Genomic DNA, 13,913 nt, shown 5'->3' with positions numbered 1-13,913 from the left:
GTTTTCCCAGCACGGGAACCTTGAGCTCTATAAGATAAAGCCATAAACATGTGTATCCGAGTCTTCTATCAAAAGTTACAGCTATTCATATGAAGTTGTACAAAAACGCTTTCTTTCGCCAAGACAGTGCGTTTCTCACTGTTACATGCATTTGAATGGGGAACTCGACCGAAACAAAGTATAGGTTTTCATTATGTGAATAACTTGGAAATCTTAGCTCAAACAGCTGCAAAACCTGTTTGCCCAGCACGGAGACCTTGAGTTCTATAAGATAAAGCCATAAACATGTGTATCCGAGTCTTCTATCAAAAGTTACAGCTATTTATATGAAGTTGTACAAAATAGCTTTCTTTCGCCAAGACAGTGCGTTTCTCACTGTTACATGCATTTGAATGGGGAACTCAACCGAAACAAAGTATAGGTTTTCATTATGTGAATAACTTGGAAATCTTAGCTCAAACAGCTGCAAAACCTGTTTTCCCAGCACGGGAACCTTGAGTTCTATAAGATAAAGCCATAAACATGTGTATCCGAGTCTTCTATCAAAAGTTACAGCTATTTATATGAAGTTGTACAAAAACGCTTTCTTTCGCCAAGACAGTGCGTTTCTCACTGTTACATGCATTTGAATGGGGAACTCGACCGAAACAAAGTATAGGTTTTCATTATGTGAATAACTTGGAAATCTTAGCTCAAACAGCTGCAAAACCTGTTTTCCCAGCACGGGAACCTTGAGTTCTATAAGATAAAGCCATAAACATGTTTGTCTGAGTCTTCTATCAAAAGTTACAGCTATTTATATGAAGTTATACAAAAACGCTTTCTTTCGCCAAGACAGTGCGTTTCTCACTGTTACATGCATTTGAATGGGGAACTCCACCGAAACAAAGTATAGGTTTTCATTATGTGAATAACTTGGAAATCTTAGCTCAAACAGCTGCAAAACCTGTTTTCCCAGCACGGGAACCTTGAGCTCTATAAGATAAAGCCATAAACATGTGTATCCGAGTCTTCTATCAAAAGTTACAGCTATTCATATGAAGTTGTACAAAAACGCTTTCTTTCGCCAAGACAGTGCGTTTCTCACTGTTACATGCATTTGAATGGGGAACTCGACCGAAACAAAGTATAGGTTTTCATTATGTGAATAACTTGGAAATCTTAGCTCAAACAGCTGCAAAACCTGTTTTCCCAGCACGGGAACCTTGAGCTCTATAAGATAAAGCCATAAACATGTGTATCCGAGTCTTCTATCAAAAGTTACAGCTATTCATATGAAGTTGTACAAAAACGCTTTCTTTCGCCAAGACAGTGCGTTTCTCACTGTTACATGCATTTGAATGGGGAACTCGACCGAAACAAAGTATAGGTTTTCATTATGTGAATAACTTGGAAATCTTAGCTCAAACAGCTGCAAAACCTGTTTTCCCAGCACGGAGACCTTGAGTTCTATAATATAAGGCCATAAACATGTTTGTCTGAGTCTTCTATCAAAAGTTACAGCTATTTCTATGAAGTTGTACAAAAACGTTTTCTTTCGCCAAGACAGTGCGTTTCTCACTGTTACATGCATTTTGAATGGGGAACTCCACCGAAACAAAGTATAGGTTTTCATTATGTGAATAACTTGGAAATCTTAGCTCAAACAGCTGCAAAACCTGTTTTCCCAGCACGGAAACCTTGAGTTCTATAATATAAGGCCATAAACATGTTTGTCTGAGTCTTCTATCAAAAGTTACAGCTATTTCTATGAAGTTGTACAAAAACGTTTTCTTTCGCCAAGACAGTGCGTTTCTCACTGTTACATGCATTTGAATGGGGAACTCGACCGAAACAAAGTATAGGTTTTCATTATGTGAATAACTTGGAAATCTTAGCTCAAACAGCTGCAAAACCTGTTTTCCCAGCACGGAGACCTTGAGTTCTATAAGATAAAGCCATAAACATGTTTGTCTGAGTCTTCTATCAAAAGTTACAGCTATTTATATGAAGTTGTACAAAAACGCTTTCTTTCGCCAAGACAGTGCGTTTCTCACTGTTACATGCATTTGAATGGGGAACTCGACCGAAACAAAGTATAGGTTTTCATTATGTGAATAACTTGGAAATCTTAGCTCAAACAGCTGCAAAACCTGTTTTCCCAGCACGGAGACCTTGAGTTCTATAAGATAAAGCCATAAACATGTTTGTCTGACTCTTCTATCAAAAGTTACAGCTATTTATATGAAGTTGTACAAAAACGCTTTCTTTCGCCAAGACAGTGCGTTTCTCACTGTTACATGCATTTGAATGGGGAACTCGACCGAAACAAAGTATTGGTTTTCATTATGTGAATAACTTGGAAATCTTAGCTCAAACAGCTGAAAAACCTGTTTTCCCAGCACGGAGACCTTGAGTTCTATAATATAAGGCCATAAACATGTTTGTCTGAGTCTTCTATCAAAAGTTACAGCTATTTCTATGAAGTTGTACAAAAACGTTTTCTTTCGCCAAGACAGTGCGTTTCTCACTGTTACATGCATTTGAATGGGGAACTCGACCGAAACAAAGTATAGGTTTTCATTATGTGAATAACTTGGAAATCTTAGCTCAAACAGCTGCAAAACCTGTTTTCCCAGCACGGGAACATTGAGTTCTATAAGATAAAGCCATAAACATGTTTGTCTGAGTCTTCTATCAAAAGTTACAGCTATTTATATGAAGTTGTACAAAAACGCTTTCTTTCGCCAAGACAGTGCGTTTCTCACTGTTACATGCATTTGAATGGGGAACTCGACCGAAACAAAGTATAGGTTTTCATTATGTGAATAACTTGGAAATCTTAGCTCAAACAGCTGCAAAACCTGTTTTCCCAGCACGGGAACCTTGAGCTCTATAAGATAAAGCCATAAACATGTGTATCCGAGTCTTCTATCAAAAGTTACAGCTATTCATATGAAGTTGTACAAAAACGCTTTCTTTCGCCAAGACAGTGCGTTTCTCACTGTTACATGCATTTGAATGGGGAACTCGACCGAAACAAAGTATAGGTTTTCATTATGTGAATAACTTGGAAATCTTAGCTCAAACAGCTGCAAAACCTGTTTGCCCAGCACGGAGACCTTGAGTTCTATAAGATAAAGCCATAAACATGTGTATCCGAGTCTTCTATCAAAAGTTACAGCTATTTATATGAAGTTGTACAAAATAGCTTTCTTTCGCCAAGACAGTGCGTTTCTCACTGTTACATGCATTTGAATGGGGAACTCGACCGAAACAAAGTATAGGTTTTCATTATGTGAATAACTTGGAAATCTTAGCTCAAACAGCTGCAAAACCTGTTTTCCCAGCACGGGAACCTTGAGTTCTATAAGATAAAGCCATAAACATGTGTATCCGAGTCTTCTATCAAAAGTTACAGCTATTTATATGAAGTTGTACAAAATAGCTTTCTTTCGCCAAGACAGTGCGTTTCTCACTGTTACATGCATTTGAATGGGGAACTCGACCGAAACAAAGTATAGGTTTTCATTATGTGAATAACTTGGAAATCTTAGCTCAAACAGCTGCAAAACCTGTTTTCCCAGCACGGGAACCTTGAGTTCTATAAGATAAAGCCATAAACATGTTTGTCTGAGTCTTCTATCAAAAGTTACAGCTATTTATATGAAGTTATACAAAAACGCTTTCTTTCGCCAAGACAGTGCGTTTCTCACTGTTACATGCATTTGAATGGGGAACTCGACCGAAACAAAGTATAGGTTTTCATTATGTGAATAACTTGGAAATCTTAGCTCAAACAGCTGCAAAACCTGTTTGCCCAGCACGGAGACCTTGAGTTCTATAAGATAAAGCCATAAACATGTGTATCCGAGTCTTCTATCAAAAGTTACAGCTATTTATATGAAGTTGTACAAAAACGCTTTCTTTCGCCAAGACAGTGCGTTTCTCACTGTTACATGCATTTGAATGGGGAACTCGACCGAAACAAAGTATAGGTTTTCATTATGTGAATAACTTGGAAATCTTAGCTCAAACAGCTGCAAAACCTGTTTTCCCAGCACGGAGACCTTGAGTTCTATAAGATAAAGCCATAAACATGTTTGTCTGAGTCTTCTATCAAAAGTTACAGCTATTCATATGAAGTTGTACAAAAACGCTTTCTTTCGCCAAGACAGTGCGTTTCTCACTGTTACATGCATTTGAATGGGGAACTCGACCGAAACAAAGTATAGGTTTTCATTATGTGAATAACTTGGAAATCTTAGCTCAAACAGCTGCAAAACCTGTTTTCCCAGCACGGAGACCTTGAGTTCTATAAGATAAAGCCATAAACATGTTTGTCTGAGTCTTCTATCAAAAGTTACAGCTATTTATATGAGGTTGTACAAAAACGCTTTCTTTCGCCAAGACAGTGCGTTTCTCACTGTTACATGCATTTGAATGGGGAACTCGACCGAAACAAAGTATAAGTTTTCATTATGTGAATAACTTGGAAATCTTAGCTCAAACAGCTGAAAAACCTGTTTTCCCAGCACGGAGACCTTGAGTTCTATAATATAAGGCCATAAACATGTTTGTCTGAGTCTTCTATCAAAAGTTACAGCTATTTCTATGAAGTTGTACAAAAACGTTTTCTTTCGCCAAGACAGTGCGTTTCTCACTGTTACATGCATTTTGAATGGGGAACTCGACCGAAACAAAGTATAGGTTTTCATTATGTGAATAACTTGGAAATCTTAGCTCAAACAGCTGCAAAACCTGTTTTCCCAGCACGGAGACCTTGAGTTCTATAAGATAAGGCCATAAACATGTTTGTCTGAGTCTTCTATCAAAAGTTACAGCTATTTCTATGAAGTTGTACAAAAACGTTTTCTTTCGCCAAGACAGTGCGTTTCTCACTGTTACATGCATTTGAATGGGGAACTCGACCGAAACAAAGTATAGGTTTTCATTATGTGAATAACTTGGAAATCTTAGCTCAAACAGCTGCAAAACCTGTTTGCCCAGCACGGAGACCTTGAGTTCTATAAGATAAAGCCATAAACATGTGTATCCGAGTCTTCTATCAAAAGTTACAGCTATTTATATGAAGTTGTACAAAATAGCTTTCTTTCGCCAAGACAGTGCGTTTCTCACTGTTACATGCATTTGAATGGGGAACTCGACCGAAACAAAGTATAGGTTTTCATTATGTGAATAACTTGGAAATCTTAGCTCAAACAGCTGCAAAACCTGTTTTCCCAGCACGGGAACCTTGAGTTCTATAAGATAAAGCCATAAACATGTTTGTCTGAGTCTTCTATCAAAAGTTACAGCTATTTATATGAAGTTATACAAAATAGCTTTCTTTCGCCAAGACAGTGCGTTTCTCACTGTTACATGCATTTGAATGGGGAACTCCACCGAAACAAAGTATAGGTTTTCATTATGTGAATAACTTGGAAATCTTAGCTCAAACAGCTGCAAAACCTGTTTTCCCAGCACGGGAACCTTGAGCTCTATAAGATAAAGCCATAAACATGTGTATCCGAGTCTTCTATCAAAAGTTACAGCTATTCATATGAAGTTGTACAAAAACGCTTTCTTTCGCCAAGACAGTGCGTTTCTCACTGTTACATGCATTTGAATGGGGAACTCGACCGAAACAAAGTATAGGTTTTCATTATGTGAATAACTTGGAAATCTTAGCTCAAACAGCTGCAAAACCTGTTTTCCCAGCACGGAGACCTTGAGTTCTATAAGATAAAGCCATAAACATGTTTGTCTGAGTCTTCTATCAAAAGTTACAGCTATTTATATGAGGTTGTACAAAAACGCTTTCTTTCGCCAAGACAGTGCGTTTCTCACTGTTACATGCATTTGAATGGGGAACTCGACCGAAACAAAGTATAAGTTTTCATTATGTGAATAACTTGGAAATCTTAGCTCAAACAGCTGAAAAACCTGTTTTCCCAGCACGGAGACCTTGAGTTCTATAATATAAGGCCATAAACATGTTTGTCTGAGTCTTCTATCAAAAGTTACAGCTATTTCTATGAAGTTGTACAAAAACGTTTTCTTTCGCCAAGACAGTGCGTTTCTCACTGTTACATGCATTTTGAATGGGGAACTCGACCGAAACAAAGTATAGGTTTTCATTATGTGAATAACTTGGAAATCTTAGCTCAAACAGCTGCAAAACCTGTTTTCCCAGCACGGAGACCTTGAGTTCTATAAGATAAGGCCATAAACATGTTTGTCTGAGTCTTCTATCAAAAGTTACAGCTATTTCTATGAAGTTGTACAAAAACGTTTTCTTTCGCCAAGACAGTGCGTTTCTCACTGTTACATGCATTTGAATGGGGAACTCGACCGAAACAAAGTATAGGTTTTCATTATGTGAATAACTTGGAAATCTTAGCTCAAACAGCTGCAAAACCTGTTTTCCCAGCACGGGAACCTTGAGCTCTATAAGATAAAGCCATAAACATGTGTATCCGAGTCTTCTATCAAAAGTTACAGCTATTCATATGAAGTTGTACAAAAACGCTTTCTTTCGCCAAGACAGTGCGTTTCTCACTGTTACATGCATTTGAATGGGGAACTCCACCGAAACAAAGTATAGGTTTTCATTATGTGAATAACTTGGAAATCTTAGCTCAAACAGCTGCAAAACCTGTTTTCCCAGCACGGGAACCTTGAGTTCTATAAGATAAAGCCATAAACATGTGTATCCGAGTCTTCTATCAAAAGTTACAGCTATTTATATGAAGTTGTACAAAATAGCTTTCTTTCGCCAAGACAGTGCGTTTCTCACTGTTACATGCATTTGAATGGGGAACTCGACCGAAACAAAGTATAGGTTTTCATTATGTGAATAACTTGGAAATCTTAGCTCAAACAGCTGCAAAACCTGTTTTCCCAGCACGGAGACCTTGAGTTCTATAAGATAAAGCCATAAACATGTGTATCCGAGTCTTCTATCAAAAGTTACAGCTATTTCTATGAAGTTGTACAAAAACGTTTTCTTTCGCCAAGACAGTGCGTTTCTCACTGTTACATGCATTTGAATGGGGAACTCGACCGAAACAAAGTATAGGTTTTCATTATGTGAATAACTTGGAAATCTTAGCTCAAACAGCTGCAAAACCTGTTTTCCCAGCACGGGAACATTGAGTTCTATAAGATAAAGCCATAAACATGTTTGTCTGAGTCTTCTATCAAAAGTTACAGCTATTTATATGAAGTTGTACAAAAACGCTTTCTTTCGCCAAGACAGTGCGTTTCTCACTGTTACATGCATTTGAATGGGGAACTCCACCGAAACAAAGTATAGGTTTTCATTATGTGAATAACTTGGAAATCTTAGCTCAAACAGCTGCAAAACCTGTTTTCGCAGCACGGGAACCTTGAGCTCTATAAGATAAAGCCATAAACATGTGTATCCGAGTCTTCTATCAAAAGTTACAGCTATTCATATGAAGTTGTACAAAAACGCTTTCTTTCGCCAAGACAGTGCGTTTCTCACTGTTACATGCATTTGAATGGGGAACTCGACCGAAACAAAGTATAGGTTTTCATTATGTGAATAACTTGGAAATCTTAGCTCAAACAGCTGCAAAACCTGTTTTCCCAGCACGGGAACCTTGAGCTCTATAAGATAAAGCCATAAACATGTGTATCCGAGTCTTCTATCAAAAGTTACAGCTATTCATATGAAGTTGTACAAAAACGCTTTCTTTCGCCAAGACAGTGCGTTTCTCACTGTTACATGCATTTGAATGGGGAACTCCACCGAAACAAAGTATAGGTTTTCATTATGTGAATAACTTGGAAATCTTAGCTCAAACAGCTGCAAAACCTGTTTTCCCAGCACGGGAACCTTGAGTTCTATAAGATAAAGCCATAAACATGTGTATCCGAGTCTTCTATCAAAAGTTACAGCTATTTATATGAAGTTGTACAAAATAGCTTTCTTTCGCCAAGACAGTGCGTTTCTCACTGTTACATGCATTTGAATGGGGAACTCGACCGAAACAAAGTATAGGTTTTCATTATGTGAATAACTTGGAAATCTTAGCTCAAACAGCTGCAAAACCTGTTTTCCCAGCACGGGAACCTTGAGTTCTATAAGATAAAGCCATAAACATGTTTGTCTGAGTCTTCTATCAAAAGTTACAGCTATTTATATGAAGTTGTACAAAAACGCTTTCTTTCGCCAAGACAGTGCGTTTCTCACTGTTACATGCATTTGAATGGGGAACTCGACCGAAACAAAGTATAGGTTTTCATTATGTGAATAACTTGGAAATCTTAGCTCAAACAGCTGCAAAACCTGTTTTCCCAGCACGGGAACCTTGAGCTCTATAAGATAAAGCCATAAACATGTGTATCCGAGTCTTCTATCAAAAGTTACAGCTATTCATATGAAGTTGTACAAAAACGCTTTCTTTCGCCAAGACAGTGCGTTTCTCACTGTTACATGCATTTGAATGGGGAACTCGACCGAAACAAAGTATAGGTTTTCATTATGTGAATAACTTGGAAATCTTAGCTCAAACAGCTGCAAAACCTGTTTTCCCAGCACGGAGACCTTGAGTTCTATAAGATAAAGCCATAAACATGTGTATCCGAGTCTTCTATCAAAAGTTACAGCTATTTCTATGAAGTTGTACAAAAACGTTTTCTTTCGCCAAGACAGTGCGTTTCTCACTGTTACATGCATTTGAATGGGGAACTCGACCGAAACAAAGTATAGGTTTTCATTATGTGAATAACTTGGAAATCTTAGCTCAAACAGCTGCAAAACCTGTTTTCCCAGCACGGGAACATTGAGTTCTATAAGATAAAGCCATAAACATGTTTGTCTGAGTCTTCTATCAAAAGTTACAGCTATTTATATGAAGTTGTACAAAAACGCTTTCTTTCGCCAAGACAGTGCGTTTCTCACTGTTACATGCATTTGAATGGGGAACTCGACCGAAACAAAGTATAGGTTTTCATTATGTGAATAACTTGGAAATCTTAGCTCAAACAGCTGCAAAACCTGTTTTCCCAGCACGGGAACCTTGAGCTCTATAAGATAAAGCCATAAACATGTGTATCCGAGTCTTCTATCAAAAGTTACAGCTATTCATATGAAGTTGTACAAAAACGCTTTCTTTCGCCAAGACAGTGCGTTTCTCACTGTTACATGCATTTGAATGGGGAACTCGACCGAAACAAAGTATAGGTTTTCATTATGTGAATAACTTGGAAATCTTAGCTCAAACAGCTGCAAAACCTGTTTTCCCAGCACGGGAACCTTGAGCTCTATAAGATAAAGCCATAAACATGTGTATCCGAGTCTTCTATCAAAAGTTACAGCTATTCATATGAAGTTGTACAAAAACGCTTTCTTTCGCCAAGACAGTGCGTTTCTCACTGTTACATGCATTTGAATGGGGAACTCGACCGAAACAAAGTATAGGTTTTCATTATGTGAATAACTTGGAAATCTTAGCTCAAACAGCTGCAAAACCTGTTTTCCCAGCACGGGAACCTTGAGCTCTATAAGATAAAGCCATAAACATGTGTATCCGAGTCTTCTATCAAAAGTTACAGCTATTCATATGAAGTTGTACAAAAACGCTTTCTTTCGCCAAGACAGTGCGTTTCTCACTGTTACATGCATTTGAATGGGGAACTCGACCGAAACAAAGTATAGGTTTTCATTATGTGAATAACTTGGAAATCTTAGCTCAAACAGCTGCAAAACCTGTTTTCCCAGCACGGAGACCTTGAGTTCTATAAGATAAAGCCATAAACATGTGTATCCGAGTCTTCTATCAAAAGTTACAGCTATTTCTATGAAGTTGTACAAAAACGTTTTCTTTCGCCAAGACAGTGCGTTTCTCACTGTTACATGCATTTGAATGGGGAACTCGACCGAAACAAAGTATAGGTTTTCATTATGTGAATAACTTGGAAATCTTAGCTCAAACAGCTGCAAAACCTGTTTTCCCAGCACGGGAACATTGAGTTCTATAAGATAAAGCCATAAACATGTTTGTCTGAGTCTTCTATCAAAAGTTACAGCTATTTATATGAAGTTGTACAAAAACGCTTTCTTTCGCCAAGACAGTGCGTTTCTCACTGTTACATGCATTTGAATGGGGAACTCGACCGAAACAAAGTATAGGTTTTCATTATGTGAATAACTTGGAAATCTTAGCTCAAACAGCTGCAAAACCTGTTTTCCCAGCACGGGAACCTTGAGCTCTATAAGATAAAGCCATAAACATGTGTATCCGAGTCTTCTATCAAAAGTTACAGCTATTCATATGAAGTTGTACAAAAACGCTTTCTTTCGCCAAGACAGTGCGTTTCTCACTGTTACATGCATTTGAATGGGGAACTCGACCGAAACAAAGTATAGGTTTTCATTATGTGAATAACTTGGAAATCTTAGCTCAAACAGCTGCAAAACCTGTTTTCCCAGCACGGGAACCTTGAGCTCTATAAGATAAAGCCATAAACATGTGTATCCGAGTCTTCTATCAAAAGTTACAGCTATTCATATGAAGTTGTACAAAAACGCTTTCTTTCGCCAAGACAGTGCGTTTCTCACTGTTACATGCATTTGAATGGGGAACTCGACCGAAACAAAGTATAGGTTTTCATTATGTGAATAACTTGGAAATCTTAGCTCAAACAGCTGCAAAACCTGTTTGCCCAGCACGGAGACCTTGAGTTCTATAAGATAAAGCCATAAACATGTGTATCCGAGTCTTCTATCAAAAGTTACAGCTATTTATATGAAGTTGTACAAAAACGCTTTCTTTCGCCAAGACAGTGCGTTTCTCACTGTTACATGCATTTGAATGGGGAACTCGACCGAAACAAAGTATAGGTTTTCATTATGTGAATAACTTGGAAATCTTAGCTCAAACAGCTGCAAAACCTGTTTTCCCAGCACGGAGACCTTGAGTTCTATAAGATAAAGCCATAAACATGTTTGTCTGAGTCTTCTATCAAAAGTTACAGCTATTTATATGAGGTTGTACAAAAACGCTTTCTTTCGCCAAGACAGTGCGTTTCTCACTGTTACATGCATTTGAATGGGGAACTCGACCGAAACAAAGTATAAGTTTTCATTATGTGAATAACTTGGAAATCTTAGCTCAAACAGCTGAAAAACCTGTTTTCCCAGCACGGAGACCTTGAGTTCTATAATATAAGGCCATAAACATGTTTGTCTGAGTCTTCTATCAAAAGTTACAGCTATTTCTATGAAGTTGTACAAAAACGTTTTCTTTCGCCAAGACAGTGCGTTTCTCACTGTTACATGCATTTTGAATGGGGAACTCGACCGAAACAAAGTATAGGTTTTCATTATGTGAATAACTTGGAAATCTTAGCTCAAACAGCTGCAAAACCTGTTTTCCCAGCACGGAGACCTTGAGTTCTATAAGATAAGGCCATAAACATGTTTGTCTGAGTCTTCTATCAAAAGTTACAGCTATTTCTATGAAGTTGTACAAAAACGTTTTCTTTCGCCAAGACAGTGCGTTTCTCACTGTTACATGCATTTGAATGGGGAACTCGACCGAAACAAAGTATAGGTTTTCATTATGTGAATAACTTGGAAATCTTAGCTCAAACAGCTGCAAAACCTGTTTTCCCAGCACGGGAACCTTGAGCTCTATAAGATAAAGCCATAAACATGTGTATCCGAGTCTTCTATCAAAAGTTACAGCTATTCATATGAAGTTGTACAAAAACGCTTTCTTTCGCCAAGACAGTGCGTTTCTCACTGTTACATGCATTTGAATGGGGAACTCGACCGAAACAAAGTATAGGTTTTCATTATGTGAATAACTTGGAAATCTTAGCTCAAACAGCTGCAAAACCTGTTTTCCCAGCACGGAGACCTTGAGTTCTATAAGATAAAGCCATAAACATGTGTATCCGAGTCTTCTATCAAAAGTTACAGCTATTTCTATGAAGTTGTACAAAAACGTTTTCTTTCGCCAAGACAGTGCGTTTCTCACTGTTACATGCATTTGAATGGGGAACTCGACCGAAACAAAGTATAGGTTTTCATTATGTGAATAACTTGGAAATCTTAGCTCAAACAGCTGCAAAACCTGTTTTCCCAGCACGGGAACATTGAGTTCTATAAGATAAAGCCATAAACATGTTTGTCTGAGTCTTCTATCAAAAGTTACAGCTATTTATATGAAGTTGTACAAAAACGCTTTCTTTCGCCAAGACAGTGCGTTTCTCACTGTTACATGCATTTGAATGGGGAACTCGACCGAAACAAAGTATAGGTTTTCATTATGTGAATAACTTGGAAATCTTAGCTCAAACAGCTGCAAAACCTGTTTTCCCAGCACGGGAACCTTGAACTCTATAAGATAAAGCCATAAACATGTGTATCCGAGTCTTCTATCAAAAGTTACAGCTATTCATATGAAGTTGTACAAAAACGCTTTCTTTCGCCAAGACAGTGCGTTTCTCACTGTTACATGCATTTGAATGGGGAACTCGACCGAAACAAAGTATAGGTTTTCATTATGTGAATAACTTGGAAATCTTAGCTCAAACAGCTGCAAAACCTGTTTTCCCAGCACGGGAACCTTGAGCTCTATAAGATAAAGCCATAAACATGTGTATCCGAGTCTTCTATCAAAAGTTACAGCTATTCATATGAAGTTGTACAAAAACGCTTTCTTTCGCCAAGACAGTGCGTTTCTCACTGTTACATGCATTTGAATGGGGAACTCGACCGAAACAAAGTATAGGTTTTCATTATGTGAATAACTTGGAAATCTTAGCTCAAACAGCTGCAAAACCTGTTTGCCCAGCACGGAGACCTTGAGTTCTATAAGATAAAGCCATAAACATGTGTATCCGAGTCTTCTATCAAAAGTTACAGCTATTTATATGAAGTTGTACAAAATAGCTTTCTTTCGCCAAGACAGTGCGTTTCTCACTGTTACATGCATTTGAATGGGGAACTCGACCGAAACAAAGTATAGGTTTTCATTATGTGAATAACTTGGAAATCTTAGCTCAAACAGCTGCAAAACCTGTTTTCCCAGCACGGGAACCTTGAGTTCTATAAGATAAAGCCATAAACATGTTTGTCTGAGTCTTCTATCAAAAGTTACAGCTATTTATATGAAGTTATACAAAAACGCTTTCTTTCGCCAAGACAGTGCGTTTCTCACTGTTACATGCATTTGAATGGGGAACTCCACCGAAACAAAGTATAGGTTTTCATTATGTGAATAACTTGGAAATCTTAGCTCAAACAGCTGCAAAACCTGTTTTCCCAGCACGGGAACCTTGAGCTCTATAAGATAAAGCCATAAACATGTGTATCCGAGTCTTCTATCAAAAGTTACAGCTATTCATATGAAGTTGTACAAAAACGCTTTCTTTCGCCAAGACAGTGCGTTTCTCACTGTTACATGCATTTGAATGGGGAACTCGACCGAAACAAAGTATAGGTTTTCATTATGTGAATAACTTGGAAATCTTAGCTCAAACAGCTGCAAAACCTGTTTTCCCAGCACGGGAACATTGAGTTCTATAAGATAAAGCCATAAACATGTTTGTCTGAGTCTTCTATCAAAAGTTACAGCTATTTATATGAAGTTGTACAAAAACGCTTTCTTTCGCCAAGACAGTGCGTTTCTCACTGTTACATGCATTTGAATGGGGAACTCGACCGAAACAAAGTATAGGTTTTCATTATGTGAATAACTTGGAAATCTTAGCTCAAACAGCTGCAAAACCTGTTTTCCCAGCACGGGAACCTTGAGCTCTATAAGATAAAGCCATAAACATGTGTATCCGAGTCTTCTATCAAAAGTTACAGCTATTCATATGAAGTTGTACAAAAACGCTTTCTTTCGCCAAGACAGTGCGTTTCTCACTGTTACATGCATTTGAATGGGGAA

The sequence above is a fragment of the Diplotaxodon limnothrissa genome, linkage group LG13, assembly GCF_057381915.1.
Source record: "Diplotaxodon limnothrissa isolate DT_005_m linkage group LG13, D_limnothrissa_male_GT1.1, whole genome shotgun sequence".
NCBI lineage: Eukaryota > Metazoa > Chordata > Actinopteri > Cichliformes > Cichlidae > Diplotaxodon > Diplotaxodon limnothrissa.
The sequence above is the reverse complement of the archived record's forward strand: the minus strand, read 5'-3'. Positions refer to the sequence as shown.